This window comes from Balaenoptera acutorostrata, chromosome 2 (genome assembly GCF_949987535.1).
Source record: "Balaenoptera acutorostrata chromosome 2, mBalAcu1.1, whole genome shotgun sequence".
Lineage (NCBI taxonomy): Eukaryota > Metazoa > Chordata > Mammalia > Artiodactyla > Balaenopteridae > Balaenoptera > Balaenoptera acutorostrata.
Genome location: NC_080065.1, coordinates 21944831 through 21968178, shown reverse-complemented (window position 1 = coordinate 21968178; position 23348 = coordinate 21944831). Strand labels below are relative to the sequence as shown.

At 35.9% G+C, this 23348-nt stretch overlaps 1 protein-coding gene across 1 annotated transcript in view; it reads left to right on the top strand.

Annotated features, from left to right (window-relative positions):
- CDH12 (cadherin 12) overlaps positions 1–23348 on the top strand; it is a 1005439-nt gene that overhangs the window by 316867 nt on the left and 665224 nt on the right. The window contains exon 2 of the mRNA XM_007188231.2: positions 7937–8020. The gene's annotated coding sequence lies outside the window, so the exon portion shown is untranslated. The remainder of the gene's footprint in view (positions 1–7936; positions 8021–23348) is intronic.

Sequence of the window (23348 nt, the reverse complement as noted above, 5' to 3'; positions counted from 1 at the left end):
GCTCAGTAGTGACAGCTAGCCATCGTGCTAGGTACTGTGATTATTGTGCTTTCTCTAGTTTTCGATCAGTGTGGTGACACACGCTACCCTGGGTTAGTCTTATGCTGTGTTGAACAAAGGACAAGCATTTCTGGTGCCAGTGGACTGTTCCTCTTGCTCTGCTACGTCCCTTGCCCACTGTTTCATCTAGTGGGAGGGTGGAGGTTCAAGGAGAGGCCAACGCATTTGACCACATTCTAGGAATTTAAGGATTATGGTAACTAGTGCAGGAAAAGCCATGGTTGGAAGATGTATTGTTCTACATTTATGCTATAAAATTCCAAATAGCAAATTTAATATGTCTCAGAAAAAAATAATCTTTCCCATTTTTCTACTTAATCTAAGAAAGAACTGCATTCGTTGTCATTATCAAAACCTAGACACAAGCTTTGAGAGAGTCACTGAAAGCCAATATTCACGGACAGTACGATGGATGAGTAATGATATAAACTTCACTAGTAAGTGGCATTAGGGAACTGCAGATGCAAAAGATCTGATTGTTTCAATATAAACAGACTCCGAAGAGTCATTGTGAATAATAATACTGCTGCTACCTTTTTCTTGTGGGGAAGCATATAAAATTAGCCAGTAATGATGCATTTGACAGCAAAGGACACCAAGATGGTTCCTGAACCTGAAAAGGTAGAGGAGGTCCTTGAACACTAAGAATAATGTTAACATGCACTGTTTGGGCATTAAAAAGCAAAAACAAAAAAAAATCGTTAATACCTCATTTGTTCTCTTATTCTTAATCTTTATCAATACGTCACCATACCTCAGATGAGCCCATGGATTTTATAGAACAGATTTTTAAAAAATTGTTTATATAGGGCTTCCCTGGTGGCGCAGTGGTTGAGAATCCACCTGCCAATGCAGGGGACATGGGTTCGAGCCCTGGTCTGGGAGGATCCCACATGCCGCAGAGCGGCTGGGCCCGTGAGCCACAATTACTGAGCCTGCGCGTCTGGAGCCTGTGCTCTGCAACAAGAGAGGTCGCAATAGTGAGAGGCCTGCGCACCGCGATGAAGAGTGGCCCCCGCTTGCCACAACTAGAGAAAGCCCTCGCACAGAAACGAAGACCCAACACAGCCATAAATAAATAAAAATTAAAAAAAAAAAAAAAAAGAAAAACATGCCTTTAAAAAAAAAAAAAAAATTGTTTATATAGACAGAAGCCCACAAAAATACCTCTCAGGGCCCTGAACACCCTAGGGGTAGCTCTACAGAGAGTTGCTGTGGGAATGATCATGAAAGTTGATTAAAAAAATCCATGAAAAATAGGCTTGGAAGCATGGAGGGCCCAGTTCAGGTTGGAGGCCAGGCATCTGTACTGGCATGAATCTATAAAATTGTGAGATATTTTCTCCCTCAGTAGCTAGATGCTTGGTTGATGGAACAGGAAAGAATCATGTTGACTTAGATTCTGGTAAAATATAAATAGAGAAACAAAAGACAAGGAAGGAGAAAGTAGAGACAAGGGAATAATGAATTACTGTACTGCAGTGCCATGGCTAGATCAGGGTTAAAAATAAACCGAAGAAAAATGTAATTGTCTGGTGTTCTTTGCAATTTGTGGCAGCAGATTTGGACCTTTTTTTTTTTTTTTTTTTTTAACTTGGCTTTGTTGACCACCACTTTTGTAATATTTCAACCAGTTACTCTATTTTGAGGCCATCCCAAAGGTGCACTGATGCTCAGATCCCACTGACCTCTCCACTTGTGACCACATTATTCCTTCCTTCTGAAACCTTTCTCATATTTTCTCTCCTTGGAAAATTGCTATTAATCTTCCAAGATCTACTTCAAAGTTGCAGTTTTTGCAGTGAGTCCCTTTGCCCAATTTTTGATAACTACTTGTCCTCAGCTAGTATTAGTCCTGGGTTTTCTTACCTTAGCTAAAATGGTTTCATGAACCGTGTTCTTGCAGGCTGTGCTTATGCTGAATTAATGCCCTGTGTCTTGTTGAAGCACAACTATTATACTATCTGTTTTGTTTGTTTGTTTGTTTTTTGACACTTCCCTCAGCCTATGTCTTTCTAGTGTCATTTATTTTCATTGCTGTACATCTTTACCACTACCCACAGTGAAGTAGGTTAGCTAATTACAGTGGGATTTATTTTTTATGCCAGAAGCAGGCAGAAGAATACAAGAGAGTTTATCTAATTATTTAATATACTCTCTTTACTGATAAAATGTGTGTCTGATCTTACTGCTTTGTCACCTAAGAGCTTCAGCTAAGTATGATATTTCTCCTGACTCTACTGTTATCCTCTTTTATTAAAGTTCATGGTGCTGGCCCACTGTGTTTTCAAATATTTATGTATTCGTAACTCAACTTAGTAATACATAAATCTGATTTGTTTTTGTGATTGTTCTTGAATAAGTTGGGTATGATATTCTTAACTATGATTACAACATAATAAAGCAAACCTTTACCCTTCTTATGTGACATCGTATATACTTAAAACACATGCACACAAACTCCCAAACATACAATTATACATATATGTGAACATGCAGATATCAAAAATAGTTTACATATTTTCCAATAAATTATAAGTAAAAATATTTCATGATTAAGTTCAGTTGAAATATATAAGGCATTTAGTTCTATTTGCCTTTGTTATGAATCAAGAGGTTTCAAAAATACTAATTGCCTTAAGAATTTGAACAAAGTTGCACCAAACATTCTTGTGCAAACATTTTTGTGCACATGTGCAAGAATAAGTCTAGTATGTACATACAGAAGTGGAATTGCTGGGGCAGAGGTTACCTGCATTTTCACCTTTACCAGATATTGCCAAATTATTCTTCAAAGCAGTTGTGTTAGTGATCACTTCCAACTCTATATGAAAGTTTCCATCGCTTCATTCCCTTGAAATTATTAATAATTTCAGGCTGTATATTTAACCTAAAAATTTTTTTTCTTTTTGCTAATCTAATTAAGTGTGAAATAATATGCCATTGCTGTTTATTTTACATCTTCCTGATAATGGCTAAAGTTGAAGCTCTTTTTATATGCTTACTGGCAGTCCTGTTTTTATTTTATATAAATATCCAGCTTATAGCCTTGTAAATGTAATGTTTTTATTGATTATTGGAGTTCTTAATATAATCTATACTCTAAACTTTGTTCCATAAATTACAAGTGTCTTCTCACAGTCCCTGACATAGATTTTCCTTTTGTTTGTAAAGTTTAATTTTGAATACATGATTTAATTCTAATTCAAATGTATCATTTTGACTTGTGCTTTTAAAATTTCACTTAAAGAAAACTTTTTAATTCATATTTCATAAAATATTCTGTATTTTCTTTTATATTTTAAGCTTTTGTTTCTCTACACATCTGAAAATTATTTTGTGCATTGTATGATGAAGGAAATCTACTTTCATTTTGTGCATCTGCATAGCAAATTGTTCCAGCACCACTTATTTGATTTAATATTCTGTTCTTTTCTTATTAATTTTGATGGCATCTCTTCTCTATATCAAGTTTCCATATAGGTATAACATTACTTCTCAACTTTCTCTTATACTGAATAAATAATTTGGGCTCTATCTGTGCCAGTAGCAATACAATATTTTTTTCTTTCTTTTATAATAATTTTTGATATCTGATAGGGAGAACTTTTTTATTTTTATATTTCCAGCATAATCTGTGTACTTCTTCAGTTTTGCTCTTTCAAATGAGTATTAGGATTAGCTAGACATGGCTCATGAGATTGCTTCTAGGTGTGTATATATATATATATTTTTTTTTTTGGTTCAATTTGTTTGTTATAGTTCTGACATGCTCTTGCCTTATAATTTTTCTCTTATTTTTTAACTCAGAAGAAATTAAATATATTTATGATATGTCTTTTATGGATTGTTTATTATTTCTAGTTCTTAAGAAACAAATCTTTCATTTAATTGCTTCTGCTGACTTTCATTCATGGTGTGTTGCTTTTTCTCTGTCTTCCCCTCATGACCCCTACTATGGGAGTCTAATGTCTTAGATTGTGAAAGAACCTCTTTAAGATGTTTTGCATTTGCTCTGCTGAGTCTCTACTGGTTTCACCAGTGCCATACCAAGTTTCATGTTCATATTTTGGGTTGGAGTCCCTATACCATATACGCGTATGAATTTAAACTTCATATGCACATTAGGTCCACACTTGCCATCTGCTTTCTCAAGGATGACATCTTTTCTATCTGTGGTGCATGGTGAGCAGCTGATATTTGTGTAGCTTCTCAGAACTGGTGGGTAGAAGATTTTTCTAATTTCATTCCATAGATGGGGCTACTCTTCTACATACCCCTTACATGCAAGTATCTCATCTCTAGTTCCTTTAGTTCATATGCCCTGCGATCTGGATTCTCTTAACAGCGGTGGGAATTTAAACCCCACTAAACCATTCATGCCTTTATTTGTGATAATTTCCTGAATTATCAGCTCCCATTCTTCCTTTATTGCTAACGCCTCTTACTTTATTGCTAGTCACTTTCTTACTGTCAGGGTCCCTTGAAAATTGACCAAACGGAAGAGATAAATTGTGCCCATAGTAATAATTTACAAATGTAATATGCTTCAGAATTTATAAGGTGTTTCCTCTAAATTTTTTGTAAAGGTTTGCTTAGTTAAGATTTTTTCTAAAGATTATAGAGCCATAATTCTGAAACATTAGTTCTGTAGTTTTATTCAGTTTAGCACAACATAATTGTAGGTTATCAATGATCCTAGTCTACAAGGAAAAGAACTAATCAATTATTTAAGTTATATTATTAAGTAATATCCATCTCTCCAAGCAACTTAAAATTATGCCTATCCTATATTATCTTAAACAGTATTTTAAAACACTTTTTCATTGTGTTTGATTATACTTCTAATGTTACCAGAACTATATACACTATCTTACGTGAAATAGACTCATGAGGAAATTGTTTTATCCTAATATTTTTTTCTCTTCTATAGAAGGGGATAGGAAGGAAATTTATAAAGTAATCTGTAGTAGATTGAAAAATAGACTCACAAACTATAGCCAAATCCTAATTCATGAAACCTATGACTGTTACCTGATATAGCAAGAAATGGTCTTTACTAAGGATCTTTAAATGAGGAGTTTATCCTGGATTATCTGAATGGGCCCGAAATGCAGTAACATGTATACTTATAAGTGAAACCATATGGGAGATTTGAAACACACAGAGGGGAAAGCATGTTAAGGAGGAGTGAGAAATTTGAAGATGCCAGCCTTTAAGACTGGAATAATGTGGCCACAAGATAAAGCATTATGGCAGGCATTAGAAGGTTAAAACAGGCAAGGAATGCTTTCTTCCCTAGACACTGATAAGAGAGCAGCCCTGCTAGCACCTTGATTTCAGCTCAGTCATACTGGTTTTGGACTTCTGACCTTCAGAACTGTGAAAGAATACATTTCTATTTTTTCTAAGCCCCTACCTTTGTGGCAATTTCTTGCCACAGTCAGAAGAAACTGATACAGGTCCTGGTACCTTTTAACCAAAGTTTCGAATAGAATTTAATGGTATATAATGTCTGAGAATTTCTTTTGAATTTATTATTTTAACGGTTTATAATCCTAAAGATTTTTTGACAGGTAAACTTTTATATGTTACCAGGTGTCTTCATTTTCTTGGACCACTATAACAAATTACCATAAACTGTGTGACTTAAACAACAAACCCTTATTTCTTACACTTCTAGAACCTGGGAAGTCCAAGACCAAGGTGGCAGCAGATTTTGTTCTTGATGATTGTCCTCTTCTTGGTTTGTCTTTTCCTTGTATCCTCACAGGGGAGAAGCAAGCTCTCTCATGTCTCTTCTTATCAGGGCACTAATCCCATCAGTAGGGCTCCATCTTTATAACTCAATTATCCCCCAAAGGCCTCACATCCAAACACCATTACAAGAGGATTAGTTAGGGATTTAAAATACGAAATTGGGGGAAAACATAAACATACAGTCCATCACACCAGGATAAAAATGATTAAGTTACTTTACTTCCAGAAAATAACAGTCATCCCATATAGATTATCAATCTAGTCTATTGTTATCCATATTTTCCACTCAATTTTTTTGTGATAAAAATGATGATAAGCGCTTCTAAGCATTCTGATTAGAATTTAGTTATAATGGCTAATATATATGTATTAATTTTCAATAATTTATTAAAAATAAAATTTCTCAGATAGGTAAATTTATCTCAGACTTTTCATCCTTTAAAGAAAATCTAATCATATAAAACCTAGACACAGTAATATCAACAGAAAAAAATATATTAGTTAATAACTAATCTATATTTCCTCATGCTCTTTTTATTTTTTCTGTCTATAACACTTGACAAAAAACAATCAGGTAGCTGTGGTTGTGTGCACACATTATTAAAGGTTATTTTCCTTTTCCAAGCATGAGGAACTTCAGTAGGAATGAATGACAATAAAAGCCCATGAACTTTCCCAAAGATTCTTCAGAATCAGACACCAGGCATGTATTTTCTCACTTGGGTGGACATCTTTTTAGATTCACTCCCAATATATTACTCAAATAGAAACATTTCAAACAGAAATGTAAGATGTGTTTCCAATAATATATTCTACTAAATCCAAGATGCTGTTTATTTGAAATATATGATGGGATTAGAGTCAGAGATAACAGTATAAAATAATGTTTAGAAACATCAGAAACAATTATGGATATGTGAATATACACAAGTTAGTATAAATAACATATTTCCTAGCTCAGTCCCTGGAGGAGGTTTAGAAGCAATGGTGTTCCAGTAGCAAGGAAATCACCTAGGGCCTAGATGTTGGTTCCTAAGACCATTCTCCAACAAAAGCAACCAGCATCCTTGAAATATTGCTGAGTCTAGGGCATATAATATTAGCATGGACTATCTTAGAGTATCAGAAGTTAAGAAAGGAGTCTGAAAATGTAAGCTTGATAAACATAGTGATGTGGTATGTCTAAAAGATACAAAGCCAAGTGAAGAGAGCTCACAAAGGCCAAAGCTGGACCAAATTGTGCAACAAAATAGTGTGGAATTAAATTATAACACAAAATACACAATAAATATCCGTGGGTTCACACTGATATACATAAATTACTGAATGAATGACTACACAAACAAGATGGGGAGGCAAATCTTTCCTACAGAAAAAATTTCAAATAAATTTTGTAGTTATTTCCCCCACAAAGAAGTAGACTTCTTACCCTTGAGCATGGGCTGCATTTAGTGACTTGCTTCTACAGGGCACAGTATAGAAAGGGAGAAGAAAAGTCACTTTACAGTACAGAATTGAGACAAACACTATCTCAGTCAGCTGATCAAGGTTAATATCAACAGTAATAAGTTATGCTGGTTGACATGCACCCTTGATATGAAGTGGTGAGAAGGACTTTACCTCTGTAGTCTTCCTCCGAAAACCAGTCTAATGAAAAAAATTAGATCATTCATCCCCCTTCGTCTAATGTGAGAAAAACATCAGGACAATTCCAGTTGAAGGATATCATGTAAATGTCTGATCACTACTTTTCAAGATGCATGAGGTCATCAAAAACAAGGAAAATCTGAGAAACTATCACTGTCCAGAAGAGGGTGAGGAGACATAAAGACTAAATTCAATACATCTGGAACAGAAAAAGAACATTAGGAGAAAAACTTATGAAATCAGAAAGAAGTATCTATATTAGTTTATTTGAGTTCATGTTTCACAATATATCAAAAGTTGTGACAAATAAACTATTGTATATAAAATACTAACAATTGGAGAAATTAGATGGGGGTATACAAGAACTCTGAACTGTCTTTGAAGCTTTTAAGTAAATGTAAAATATTCTAAAATATATGTTAGAAAAACATATTTGACATGACAACTCTGTGTACGTTTGTCTTTCCAGCTCTGTTCGACTCTATTTGGGAATATAGTCCATTTGGAACTCAACAGCACTTTCGAGTTTTAAAGGATGCCAGCCTTCTTAAAGGTAAGTGACATTTAAATATCATCAAGATGTATGCTTTTAACCTCTTAATAAATACCTTAAAATTCAAATTCTTTTTAAAAGTTCTTTACTATTTAAAATATTTGCTTCATTAGAAATCAGAATATTCAATTGTTTATATACTTACAGGTGGTTGACATAAAATAACAGAACCATGAAACCTAAGTAACCATTTCTTTTAGCAAGGATCCTGTACATTTAAGCTACTTTATTATATTTTTCTCACACTGTTTCAATTTACATGCAGATTTTTGAGAAGACCTAGTGGCTATGTACTTCCAAAAGAACATAAATTGATTTTCTTTCTTTTATATTCTTTTTTATGACACTTTGCCCACTCCCTCATAATTAGTGGATATTACTTTTGTTAAATTGGGTATGTCTTATTTCAAAGGCAAACCTCAGATGAAGTTCTGACACAGGAACAAAGAGACAATGTCACAAATTTTCTTGTCCTTATTAATATTAATATGACAGAGTCTAGTTCAATTGTTTCTTCAGAAGGCAATCGTAGGCTGATTTTCCTTTGCTGATGAGAAATCTAAACCCTGAGATTTAGACATTTACAGTTAACCTTCTAGAAACAATAATTAAAACATCACCTTGACACTCCTTGCTTGGTAAATGTAGCATCTATTCTTAGGCTACAGTCAAAACAAGTTTCATTTTCTCAGTTCTCAATCAGTGATCAATTAAGATTAACCATGTTATAATAGCTCAGAAAGAAAAGGTTAAAGGGATAAGGCAACTATGTAATTAAGCTAATGTGGCTTTATGGATCTTGCTGTGATATTTGTTCAAAGTTTCTCTGCATACTCGTATTTAATAAATAGAAAAATTATACCTTTTCTTTTTGTTTTTAACTTTTTGATGAGATACATTCATTCAAAAACGTTATGCTTTCATCTACCTTTACAACATCAATTAATTTCAATTTGTCAGATCTTAGGACAAATCTTAAAATTTTTCAGTATTAAAACTTTGAAATAAAATGATTAACCATTTTATATTTCAAACACTACTGATTCCTATTCCTTGTTGTCATCCATTTATCCTTCAATTTGTTCTCATCAATATTCAGATCTACCTTATAGAAAATAGCTTACTTTTACTTTGTAAAATCTTTGTATTTTATAGAAAATTTGAATAATTTTTAAATCTCTGATTTTAAATAATTTTGGAGTGGGGATTTTATTCCAGAACTTATACTAAGATTGATAGGGTAAGAGAGGTTAACACTTCACATTTTATTCCTTTAACCAGCAACTGATCCTTCTTACAAAACCGTGATTTCATCAAGCTAAATATTATTTGTGATACAAGAATGAGTAATAAAAAAGGAATACCATACCATTCTAATTATTAATGCAAGACTTTGCGTCTTTTACTTTAAAGCTTAATGAAGCATTAAAACATCCAAAGATCCAAATAAAAGAGAAACATACTCTTTTTAAATGTCCTTTGGTTCTCTCTGTGCTATAACTGAAGATTAAAAGAAATACATGAGTTTGATAACCATTTTACTTAAGAATAGTTTAGAGATAATAACTTGAGAATGAATAGATTTAAAGAAATTAGAATGTTCACTTGTTTTCAATCAGGAGAGAGTTCAAATTAATGCAGAAGATATTTGAAGAGAATGGCTTGAAATTGTTTCCCTTTTAGCATAAGGGTTTTCATAAATTTCACATATGAAAATAGACCTGAAAGTAATCTCAGTGGAATGATATAGTAGAATAGACTGAGGGACTTCCTGGTGGTTCAGTGGTTAGGACTCGGCACTTTAACTGCCGTGGCCCAGGTTCAATCCCTGGTCAGAGAACTAAGATCCCACAAGCTGCATGGCGTGGCCAGAAAAGGAAAAAAAAAATAGACAGTGATATCCAAGAACATTGACGATATAGGTGTCAAGGCAAACAAATTTAGTATTAAAATATTTGTCTACTGTTAATTTATTTTTGAATACATTAATGCCCTGGGGCCTGTTTACAATCCCAGCACCTCCTTCTGTAAATTCTTTTCTGAACAAAGAAAGAGCAGTCTATTTCTCCTTTAACATTTGACAAAATTTACCATTTGTTCTACTCACTTCTTACTTATGTCCATGATTGCCTAATAAGTAATTAGATTATTTTTATCAATTATGTCAAAAGAAAAAAGAAAAGAAATAAATCATGTTTTTTTCATATGGTCAAACAGCACTCTTTGACTATTTATAGAATCCTTTTTTGTTTCAATATGAAAAATGCTATGATTGCAGAGAAGTTGGGATGGGATTCCATTCTGCATGTTTTGGTTGAAAGGGAAGTGAAAACAGGAAAAGGCCATTTGAGCTGATTTTAAAAAGAAGTGCATACAAATATGTAAATAAGAGAGTATAGATGTATAAAAGGCATGAAGATATGTAATGTTATTTCATATATGGTGAATTTTATAACATTTCAGTAGGACAGAGAGGTGAAGTGCGGTTGCAAAAGGAAAATGTTGGGAATGAACACAGAGACTGACACAGAGGCAAACAAATCAAGGATCTATCTTGAAAAATCAAGTCTTTAGGCCGTGGGTATGAATATCAGGTCCTGACGCTAAGAGAATATCGCCTCAGCCGTGACGAGGTGAAACACAAACTGATGGACACAGAGGGAGCAACAGATCTGCTCAGCTAGGACTGGTTAGAGCATATCTGGTTTTAGCGCTCACAGCATCCTGCTGAGTTGACAGTAGGGTTCAAAAATGAACTGCAGAGCCATCTGTTTAAGAAAGAAATATACTTTGTAAGGCATTATTAAAAAATTTTTTTTGGTTAGTGTAGTTTTCCCCTGATGGGTTATTGTTTGGGTTGCAATTAGCACATCTGAAGAAAATAAATGCTGGAATATTTCTATTTTTGGGTAATTGTCAAAGGTTAGTCATTTGAAACATGCCTGTTAGGATTGCACAATGGACTTGTCATTGGGAATTATGATTCATCATCGACACAGAATAATAAGCACAGAAAAGAAAGGAAAATACAGAGCGAGTTGACTATTTCAACTTAGACTCTGCTAGGCTTTTTATTCAGAAGAAAGAATTGTTCCAGTTACTCATGATTGTGACATGCTTCCAGGATATTAAAACAGGTTTACTACCAGTGATATCAGTACAAGAAAAAAAAAAAAATCTAAAAAAAGATGCCCCAATCTTCCATGGATTCTCCTTCATGTAATTTTCTCTTTGTTTGCTCAATATTTTGTTTTAAATATCCACAAGATGCTCTTAAAATCTTGCTTGCTTGGAGACTCAGGTCACTTACCTGCTTCTTTATTCCATAGCACATATTTTTAGCTCATTTTAAAGGTTACCTTCCTTCTGAGAACCTAAAGGTGGTATTCCTTAAATAAAGAAGAAAGATATAAATAAATGGGAGGGTTTTATTTTTCTAGCTTTAAGGTAGTCCTGTTTATATGTCATGCTGATTTGATGTTACGTGACAGGTCATAATTCAGGCTGTTGTACTATCATTCAGTTTAGCTTAAAATTCTTCAGTACACAGGCAAGTAAAAATGCACATGGTCTTTGTTCTAATAAAAAAAAAAATCCTGCAGGAGAGATGAAGAGGATGCTTTGTTATGGTCTGTGGGACAACAATCCATAATTTACTTTGCAGATGTCTGTAATTTAAGCAGCAGGCAGAACAACCACACCGTTGTAGCTGCTCTGGGGAAAGGATACCAAGAGGCTCATAAATCATGGTGAGGATTAAAAGCAATGATCATTCATCTTCTTAACCTCATAAAGGCAATATTGGAAAGCCAAGGATTAGAACACAGAGAGCACGCAATCTTGTGCAGGGATAAAATGTGTCAAGAGTTTTTAAGGCTTCTCTCAGTTAGCGTTGACCTGCCATTTGCAAGTCAGCAGAACATAATTTTAAAGCTGATTTTAAAAAGGCCCCTTCTACATCCTAATAAATTGAGTAAGTGATGAGATCTATTTCGAGGGTGTATTAAAAGTGGAGTCAACTTATGTGGAAAAGCTAATCATTTTCTCAGATTGAAACATGTTTCTTCTTTGACAGTGTATGGAAGATAACCTTAAAATATCCAATCCCAAAAGATCTTCATGTTTAGTTAAACATGTTTAAATAGTGAAATGTCATGAGAAAATTGTACATTCAGAATAGTCAAATGAAGCAGATAAAGACAGCTGGGTCTCTTCTATAACATTTAGTAAACAAATGGCCTGTTACTAATTGTTTATATTTGAAAAATTATTCTAATCAAAGGTCTTTGGATGCAAATGAGTAAAATCATGCACAGTAAGAGGTTTCAATTTTTGTTGAAGATAGAAACTTTAATCAAATTTTAAAGCTCTTGAAAAGTACTAATTTGTTAATTTTCTCGGTATTCTTTTAAATCACGTTCATAATACAACTGAACTTGGCAATTTTATAAAAACACCAGGACAGAGCAGAGAAGAGTAAAATCACTTTTCAAGGATAATTATTGAGCCTATTAAGGAGACACTAGTAGATTCCAGCTTCTGATTCCCTGGTTTAATATCAAATATCCCTTGGCAATGATTCTTTTAATGTAGCCGATACCTAATTATCTATTTGAGTTAAGGGGAGCTATAGTGTTGTAAACCCAGAGTGGCTGATAATTAAAATATATATTTATATTTAGCATTGAAATGTATTTTGTGTTCATATTTGAACATGATTTTATCTGACATTTTGGAACGCCACAACTTGTCTTTGAAAAGCAGAGCAAAATAGCACATCTTTTAATTTGGGCTACCTCTGCAGTGGGTGAACCCTCTTCTATACTTCAAGCTTGGGGCAAATAACCTTTCTTTCCATTTGGCAGGTAATCCTATACTACTCTAATTTAGTCCAAATATCTTTTTTTTATATATATATAAATGTATTTATTTATTTATTTTTGGCTGTGTTGGGTCTTTGTTGCTGCATGGGGGCTTTCTCTAGTTGCAGCAGGTGGGGGCTACTACTCTTTGTTGCGGTGCACAGGCTTCTTATTGCGGTGGCTTCTCTTGTTGCAGAGCAGGGGCTCTAGGTGAGCAGGCTTCAGTAGTTGTGGCTCGTGGGCTCAGCAGTTGTGGCTCACGGGCTCTAGAGCACAGGCTCAGTAGTTGTGGCACACGGGCTTAGTTGCTCCCTGGCATGTGGGATCTTCCCGGACCAGGGCTCGAACCCATGTCCGCTGCATTGGCAGGTGGATTCTCAACCACTGCGCCACCAGGGAAGCCCTCAGATATCTTTTTAGCTACCACTTTTCCTTCCTCTGGAATGGTGATTAAGTACCATGTGCTTTGATACAAGCTTGTATAATGATTTTAGAGTAAAACAGCTTTGTTGTATTGTATATCATTGCATTTAGTTGTTCCTTTATCTGTTTTCTAACAACATTGTACTGAATTTCCCAGGACCAATTCGAGGCAAGGAGGGCATTGAACTTTGAGACTCAGTGAGGCTTCGTTGCCACATAAACTAAAACCAGTATTAAGTAAATGGGAGAAATTTACTGTATATTTTTGCACTAAAAATGGGCTAAATCACTTTTGACTTCATAATAACGCCTGCTAAAAAAATAAGCTACTATTTAAAAAGAGCAAATATTTACACCTATGTCTACATATCAAAATTATTTTTTAAATTATTATTAAATAGGGAGAACAGAGAGAAATGATATATTTTAAATGTATTTTAATATCATTTTAAAATTCTTTTTTATATTTCAGATACTTCTGTAGAGTGGGTGACATGCAGATAAAAATTAATTCACTTATGCTCTTTATTTTTTTCCTTAATGATTTTCTCCCTAGTTTAAATAAAGCATCCAATGCTTGGTAGGGAGGGGAGGTAAATTATACTATAGATTCATGGATTAATTTACTCAAAAATATTATTCAAAACAATCTGTACATTACTTTGTGCCAAGGACTCTCCCTGGGTAGTGTATAAATTTGTGAAAGATATCATTAAAAATTACTAACCATGTTGGTGCTTACATTTTTGTGAAAAGAATAAAAGTTAAGAAATTATATGACATATAAATCATATTTAAATTATAGGTAAATCAATTTATAGAAAATGAGAAATGCTATGCCAAAATTAAGCTGAGAAGAGTGATAGGAATTTTCTGTGTTGGAGAGCAAAGGGAAAATAGTATTTTGCAGAATTTAAAAACATGGTTAAGTGAAGGTCTTCCCAATAAAATGACATTTGGAAAGACGTGAGAAAAATGTGGGAGCAACCACACAAATATCTGAAGAACAGCATTCTGAAGTCAACTACACATTTCAGGGTGAAAAGGTGGGAGCTATTTGATGTACATGATCAAAACCCAGCAAGATCAGTGTGACAGAAGCTGAGAGAGAGAGTGGGGAAGGAGTGCAGGAAATGAGCTCTGATACACAGTGGACCTCATGGGCAGGGTAAGGACTTTGCTTTTTCCTCTGAGTGAGACCAGAAGGCATGGGATGGACCTGGATAGAGCAGTACCATGATGCCTCTTATCTTTGAAGGGGACTTTTCTGGCTGCAGTGTTGATGATGCACTACAGGGGCACAGCCCTGGAATTAGGGAATCCTTCTTAAGGCAATGATAATAACACAGGTGTGCGATGATTATAGCTGGGAACTGGGAGATAGCAGACCAAAGAGTGAGAAGTAGGAAGATTGAGACTAGATGATTTGGTGGCGTATTATATGTGTGGTGTGAAAAGATGGGAGAGGTCATCACTCCATGATGTGTGGCCTGCGAAGTTGGAGGATGGTTTTGCCATTAACTGAGTATGCAAAGTCTGAGCTGCCTTTAAACATCTTAAAGAAATGTTGACTAGGCAGTTGGATATATTTACATGAAATTCAGGAATGAGTTCCTCTGGTGTATAAATCCTATGACATTCGACCTGTATGCGTTGTTAAACAAAAATATAAAATCCCCTATATATCAGGTGCTTTTGTAAGCTTTTTGTATGTAATGGCTCATTTAATTTAATCCTCATAACAAATTTATGAGACAGGTACTAATAATACTATCCTCATTTTACAGAGGAGGAAAGTGAGACTAAGAGGGTCAAGTAATGTTTTCCAAGATTGCATAGTTGGTAAGTGGCACAACTCGGATTTTAACACAGGCAGTCCAGCCCTAGATACCACGCTCTTAGCCATTACTATATCCTCACAATAAAATGGGTTTAAACAACTTGATACAGGATTAGGTCTCTAATGTAGCAAGTTTAGAGAAGAGTAAAGATCCAAGAACTAGGTTCAGGGGTGCTATAGTGAAAAGAAGTCAGGGAGGTGAAGAAGAACTGAAAAAAAAAAAAAGGGGTCAGTGCAGGAGTGGAACAAGAAGAGAGGTGTCCTGACATCACATGAAGGAAGTGTTTCAACTGGGTCAAGTGTTGCTGATGAATCTGAAAAAAAAAAAAAATCAGGACTGAGAACAGACCATTGGAATTCACAGTGTAAATTTTGTTGTTTACATGGATGAGAGCAATGTTGATGGATTGGTGAGCAAAATTTTTATGAGACAACAATGGAAACAAAATAAAGACAGAGTTAATTTTCAACATCAAGGCAGTAGCTTGAAAGGAGTGGTTAAGAAAAAAATTTTTCTAAATACCTTTAGCTCCCAGTTAGTATTAAGGGATGGGTGTGGTGAATGAAATCATGAAATTGCTCTTATATTTCTGTGATGATGAAAGCTGGATGTGGGAAGATGGCAGCACAAATGGTGCTTTCCACAACAGCTAAGTCACGAGGCTTAATGCTCCATGGTCAATTGAGAAAAATATGACATAAGGGCAGTCTTGCTGGCTGGTTTTATGGGGAAGCATGTTAAGATGGTGATGAGAGAAAGGATCCGTTCATCTCAGGGCATGCAAGGTGATTCACTGAAGGATGGAGCTAAACACAGTCAGGGCAAAGGAGTCTTTACTCAGTGCTTTTGGGTACTCGAGAAAACACCTGTACAAGGCGGCCACTCCAACGCCTGCAGCCTCAGGAGAATGAAGAGGCTGGAGCAACATGGTTGACAGAGAAAGGGCCTGGCTGAGCTGAGAAGAATAGGTAACATGTTTATTTAGCTGAAAGTGTCAACAATATGTAACAAGTAAGCTCAAGGAAGCAACTCGACTCAACATACCTGAGCAGATGCCAGTCACCCGACAAGGCAGCATCACCTCTGTTCTAGAAAGCCCTTTTCCTCCCAACTCTACAAGGTCACATGAGCCCCTTCTATCTTAAATACAAGCCCAGGGAGGGACGTGAAAGACTGAACAATATCCCAAATATCGTGATATACATCTTCACAAACTACTTAAATTTTTAGACGTAACAGAATTTTAAACCGGAGATGGTGTCGCTCACGAGAAAAGTCATATCAGGTCTGAAAACAAAGGCGTGACATTTTGATTGCATATCTGTATCTCATTGCAATACAATCTATGACTGCAATTCATACCACTATGAAAAGAACACTTGGGACAAGTGCCTTCTTATCATCTGGGGGCGCTGGCTGAAACTAATCTTAAATAATATGCAATATTTGAATGTTTGTTTAATAAATGCCCAGGGTGAAAATATAGGTAGATGAAGTTTAAAACATCTATTTTTAACAGTATAGGTAGGTAGATAAAGGTATAAAGTTTCTTCAAACTTATTTACTATATATCTTATTAATGGAACTGCCCTATGAGATGCCTCAAAGTAGATTTATATCTGATCTTTGGATATCACAAAGATATAGTTCTTGAAAAATCAGAGTGCAGTAATAACATAGGAAAGATTACAATTTGTATGTATAATAAATGTGAAGGAATTACCTGGTTGGTTTATAATCAAAACAGAATCACTCCTTCTAACTCTATAAAAATCTCAATATTTATCTATGATATTTAGAATGGCAAAACATCTGAAATGCTTCACTAATTTCCACTGTTGTCATGCTCTGGCTCCTATAGAGACTGAGTATCCTGAGGAAGTTAAGTTGGCATCCAAACACTAAGCAGTTCTAGAAGCCTGGCCGTGATGTACATTGTTCCACATCCAGTGGTCAGAAACCCTACATCATCATTTCTTGATAATATTCCTTGCATCTTTATGTGCAGACTCTTTGGCAACGCTGAGTTTCATCGACTCTTATTACAATTGTGAGTTTCTTTATGACTTTTTATCATATTCCAGTTGCACTCTTGGGATTTCTGCATCTTCTCCTGATCCTACAGCCTTACTTGTTACAGCTTCGATGCTGTAGCCCTCCCTCCTCACTTCCTTGTACAAGCATCCTTAGCAGCAACAGCTTTCTCACTGATCTTACTTCTTACAGCCAGTCATGCAGCTAAAATTTGGAGGGAGATGCAGATTATTTAGGTGCAATATAAGTTTGTCTTTAACCCATTTGGGATTCTTATGCTATTTTAAAGCACATAGAGACATACTTGTGGTTCATGGTTAAAACAAACTGTCATACACATTTCAAATTACCAAGGAAAGATTCTATGTGGCGCAGGTCAAAATAAATCTACATTAGGTTTCAGCACTTTTCCCAGAGCATGCAATTCAGAGTCAAAAAAACACATTTTTATTTCATCAAACTTATATGATGAATGAAGCATTTGCATTTCACTCTGAGTAACAAAGTAGTTTCTACTCCATTGGGCATTTTAGTTTGCCTGGGTAGTTTAGGTTCTGGTAGTTTGATGTCTTAGATTTGGCACAAAATTGTAGAAAGTACCAGCATAGGCTTCCTGCTGGATTCTCTATATTTGAATCCAGCATAGCTATTTATTAGTAGTATAAACTTGGAAAAGTTATTTTACCTCTCCATGCCTCATTTCTTTTTTCTATAATATAGAATATTATAGATCTAAGAAGAGTATTGCATTTCATAGGGTTGTCATAAAGATTATGTGAGTTAATATCTGTGTATACTATTTGTAAATACTTAGAACAGTGTCTACCCTGTAAAAAATCAATTGAAGTCTGTGAAGTAAGTCAGAAAGAGAAAAATAAATACCGTATGCTAACACATATATATGGAATCAAAAAAAAAAAAAAAAGATTCTGATGAACCTAAGGGCAGGACAGGAATAAAGACACACGTAGAGAATGGACTTGAGGACACGGGGAGGGGGAAGGGTAAGCTGGGACGAAGTGAGAGAGTGGCATGGACATATATACACTACCAAATGTAAAATAGATAGCTAGAGGGAAGCAGCCGCATAGCACAGGCAGATCAGCTCAGTGCTTTGTGACCACCTAGAGGGGTGGGATAGGGAGGGTGGGAGGGAGACGCAAGAGGGAGGGGATATGGGGATATATGTATACATACAGCTGATTCACTTTGTTATAGAGCAGAAACTAACACAACACTGTAAAGCAATTATACTCCAATAAAGATGTTTAAAAAAGTCAACTGAAGTGATTTTTAATAAATAGGTTATGCTCTTCTTTGTTTTCCTCTGGAATTGGGAGAGAATGGAATACTCTCTTCTATATTTCTCTGATGCCAGAAATCATAGGTCTTTCATTTCAAGCTAGCTAACCCTCATTGCAAACATTTAAGAAGTTCATGCTCCGTTTATATATTTTTTCATAAATTCCATTATATTCTCAGTGATTGTTTTTTCTAAACTTTGTTTTTCTCATGTTTCCAAATTTATTTCTTATGTTGTTTTAATTACTTCACCATTCATTTAATAAAATGTCTTAAAATAAACATCTATTTCTGACATATAGATGCACACATATATCTATATATTTACATGAGTATATATATATATATCTATGTGTGTATCTATGTGTGTGTCTATGTGTATGTATGTATCTCTCAACTTGTCAGACTCATTGTATCATAGCAAGACATCACTGTAATATTTAGTTTGCTATTTAAACAGTGGGCAGACACAGGGTCCTTGGAAATAATAAATTATTTGTACATAACACATAGAGCCCTGTAGCCCTGTTAATTTAATTAATATCTGCAAAAATATAATCTCCTCTTCTAGCTTTTAATAATTATTTTCCCACATATGAATAGCATATTAACATGGTCAGTGTTCAAAGATTCTTAATGAACATTGTAAAGAAATTTTTCCGCGAAGAGCAGTAGGGTCCTAAAGTTTCTGCTGCTTATGACAAGACAGATGGAGAAATTCATTTTTTAAGCATGATATTTATTCCATCTCTCTATGTTGTTTGAAATCCATTCTTCCTCTTGCCCCTAAGGTATGCCTGTCTTCTAAGCACACCTTTGAAACTAGACAGAAAGCATATGTCCTGTGTATCTCTTGGATCTGACAGAAGAGGTGAAATATAGGATAACTGCTCTGTTCATTGTGCCAAAGGGAGTTTCCTTTTTGCAACCTGTACTCCTTCCGTAGTGCAAGATGCTGTGCTGCGGCCTTCTGATAGTTTAATTATCATCCCATTTCATTTCACAACAAGCTGCGTCCTCTTAAAGCTAGGGAATATTGAAACTTGGCATAAATGTCTCTGGGGTATGCTTATGACTTAAATCAAAACTCCTACCATATCACAGAGCACTCCTTGTGTTTCCAGAGCAGCAATAGGCAATTCTAGTGATAAATTTATCCTGACCTTATATATCTTACAAGGCTCCTCACGGTCTTTATTGGTTTTGCAGCTTTATTTAGAGCCAATCTCCATCCTGTACTCTGTGCTAAACCATATGCACTACAAAACCTTCCATTTCTCAGCTACAGCCCTACTCACTTATGGGGCTTTCACCTGCTCAGACTCTGCCCAGTACTCCCCTCCTCGCCTGCCCATCCACACACCCAGGCCCCCTCACCCTGGACCATCTCACTGCTCACCATACGGACATCAGTCACTCTGTTCTTCACACCTTTCTCATCCCCGGAATCTGTCAGATTCCTTTTGTTTGACCATCTCATCATGTTGGTTTATTGGCTGTATAAATGTGGGTATCTGATAGTAAATTGCAGATTTCAAGGTCCCTTAGCCTCATCTCCGGTCCTGTCTCCACTCTGCCCAGTGGCCCCTTCTCAGTCCAGTGTATTCCTATCACACTGGCCTTCTTTCAGTTACTCAGCCTTTCCTCCCACTTCAGCGGATCTATATACTTTTCCATCTTTAAAGGAACAAATGTATGCCCTTCCATCCTTGATTACATGGCAGAATTTTACTCAACTTCTAGATCACCTCAAAGGACATTTATTCAGGGAAAGATAGATTTTAAAAAAGGATTCATCCAGTGATTTACATAAAATGAGCCCAAATTATAAGCAGCACTTACATTGCATTAAATGTTCAGCTTATAATTTGAGTTGAGAGGTATGATCATCATCAGTGATTCTGGGACCCAGAAGATTTAGGTATGATTCAAAAGTATATGAAATGTGGCATCGTACTTTAAGTGGGTTCAAAAAGTTCAATCATATAAAATTAGCCATTGCATCACTGCAAGGCAGTGAAATGATGAAGATAGAAATAATTTCCAGTCATGGTACACCTAAAACTGTGTTGTTGAGGGGTGCATAATCGTGGTGATTCACTCCAATAAACTCGTATAAATCGAGGGTTCAGTTAAACATAACAGAAGTCACTATGTTAAGCAGAAAGTTAATTTTTATGCAGAAGTACATTAAAAAATATGTTAGGGTAGGAGGTGCAAGGACTCTCTGGACTCCCTGGAATGAGACTTAGAGCAACATCAAAGGGATGGTCTGCCCAAGGCTTCTCTCCATTGGGTACAATAAAGAGACTGGAGGAAAAGGGCCGGCTCCAGGACCGAACCATCTTAGTCAGCATTCGTGGATCAAGAATCCAGCACAGGGCTTCCCTGGTGGCGCAGTGGTTGAGAGTCTGCCTGCCAATGCAGGGGACACGGGTTCGAGCCCTGGTCGGGGAAGATCCCACATGCCACGGAGCAACTGGGCCCGTGAGCCACAACCAATGAGCCTGCGCGTCTGGAGCCTGTGCTCCGCAACAAGAGAGGCCGCGATAGTGAGAGGCCCGCGCACCGCGATGAAGAGTGGCCCCCACTTGCCGCAACTAGAGAAAGCCCTTGCACAGAAACGAAGACCCAACACAGCCAAAAATAAATAAATAAGTAAGTAAGTAAGTAAGTAAATAAATAAATAAATGTAGCTCTAAAATTTCTGCTCTTAGAACTTAATCAGATAAAAAATAAATAAATAAATAAAAATAAAAGAATCCAGCACAGCATGGTTAGCTGCAGGAACACATGACCTTCAGTACAACCAAATGTCCGGAAGCTGTGATGGAAGAGCTGGCTGAGACCCGTGCCTACTGCCAGATCTAGACCAGCAACTGGGTGATCCTAACATCACTGGCCTTTCTCTTTCGGCGTAACTTCGTTCCCAGATGAATTCAAATATCTTAGAGAACATCTCATTGGCAGTAAATAAACCACTTAAAGTTCTAGCTTCAGAAGAATCTGGAAAGTGGAGTTTTACTTTCTAGGACCTGCCAGACTTAAAGCAACACTAAGAGGAATCTGGATACCAGCTGCTCAGTAAAGTAATACGGCATCTTTACACACTGTTATTTAGCATGAAAAAATATTTTTCAAATATTAAATTGAACCATTCATAACTGCTGTTTTTGTAGAGAAAAAAAATGAGTGAATAATGGCATTCTTATTATTCAAATTGTATGCATATGAATGGCACTGATTATGAAAATTAAAAGAAATACTTGTTATTGACAGTGTTAATAGGCTGGATTAGGATAATAGACCATTGGATAGGGATGCTATTTATAAGTTTTAAATTTATACTCTGAACAAATATAAACTATTCCCCATCAAAAAGAATATTCGCACAATGATCAAATGTTAATTGTGTTTTGATTTCCTTCTTTTCACCTTGTTGGTGGAGGGATCTCTGCCTTGGAGTTATGGTGATGGATGAAAGCAGAACGCCTGACACTGGACAGGTGAGATTGACAGTAGGTTATTAGTCCCATATACTGGCAGCCTGGGACAGGAAGACACTGCGTTGCCCAGGGCCACATGGGGGCTGCAATTGGGAAGAATGAACGGCTAAAGGCTGTGATAGGCAGGCTTCAGAATAACAAGCGGATGAGATGGTCTCTGGTTCCTGCAGGAGGATGTGCTTGGCTTGTGTGAACAATCTTGCGGGCTGTCAGGACACTGACATTTGCCCCTCAGGGAAAATCAGATACTGTGCCTGGTCCCCATGACTAGAAGGGTTGTTTGAGCAGGGATCTTATCCCTAGGAACACAGTAGGGAGGAACACTTGCCATTAGGACATTGGAGGCCCTCCAGGTTTTCCCCCCATGCCAATGCACACATAATATCAGGACTTGATTTTAGGCCTCTTACCACATATGGTGATATGTTTGCACACTACCTAATAGGAACATAAGGGAATGGTATAATTTTTAATAGGAAGTAAATTTATCATTATCAGCGAAGTCATTTTCAAATTTTTCTTATGGGGAATCTTTTACATTGCTCCAAGTTTTAAATTTAAATTAACTAGCATTAAATGAAATGAAAACTTCAGCTCCCCAGTTGCACTGGCCACATTTGAAGTGCTCAGTACCTCGTGCACGTGGTTAGTGACTGCTGTATAAACTACATTTTAGATGAAGATAGGGACACTTAAAAGGTTAAGTTCTTAGCCTAGAGAAAGCAGAGATTACAACTTGATTCCGATCTTGCTGAAAGTATCAGATATTTATATTTCTTCTTTTAAATCATAGGGCTAGCTGAACTTGAGATGTGGAAATAGATACCTCCTTACAAGAGAAGGTATTGGAAGAAACACATACATATTTGGAGGTCCAAATTAAACTTACAAAAATAACTTAAATGAATAGAGAAACCGAATCTTCTCTACCTAACTTGAAAATTTTATTCTACTTTCAATGGTAATGGCAACTTTGAAATAATGTGTGCTCCTTAAACCTTAAACTGATTCTCAGTGCCAAGTATAGTGTCTAGCATATATTCATGTATGCATGAATGAACTTTATTATGTGCATTCATCCAATGGTTCATTCATTTATTCCACAATTTTCCCCCGATGTATTCCAAGCACCGATTTGATTGCTCTGGGATAATGTTGAACAAGCTTGATATTTTTCTGCTTTTGTGGAGTTTACAGTGTGATTGAGAGGGACAGAAAATCAACAAATGAATTATTAATTTATAAGAAATGATTAGAGTTTAACAAAGTACAATCAAGTCAAACTAGCAAGTTGATGTATTAGGAAGACACTAGGAATTCACTTCTGATTGGTGGTCAGAGAAACTATCTCTGAAGTGAA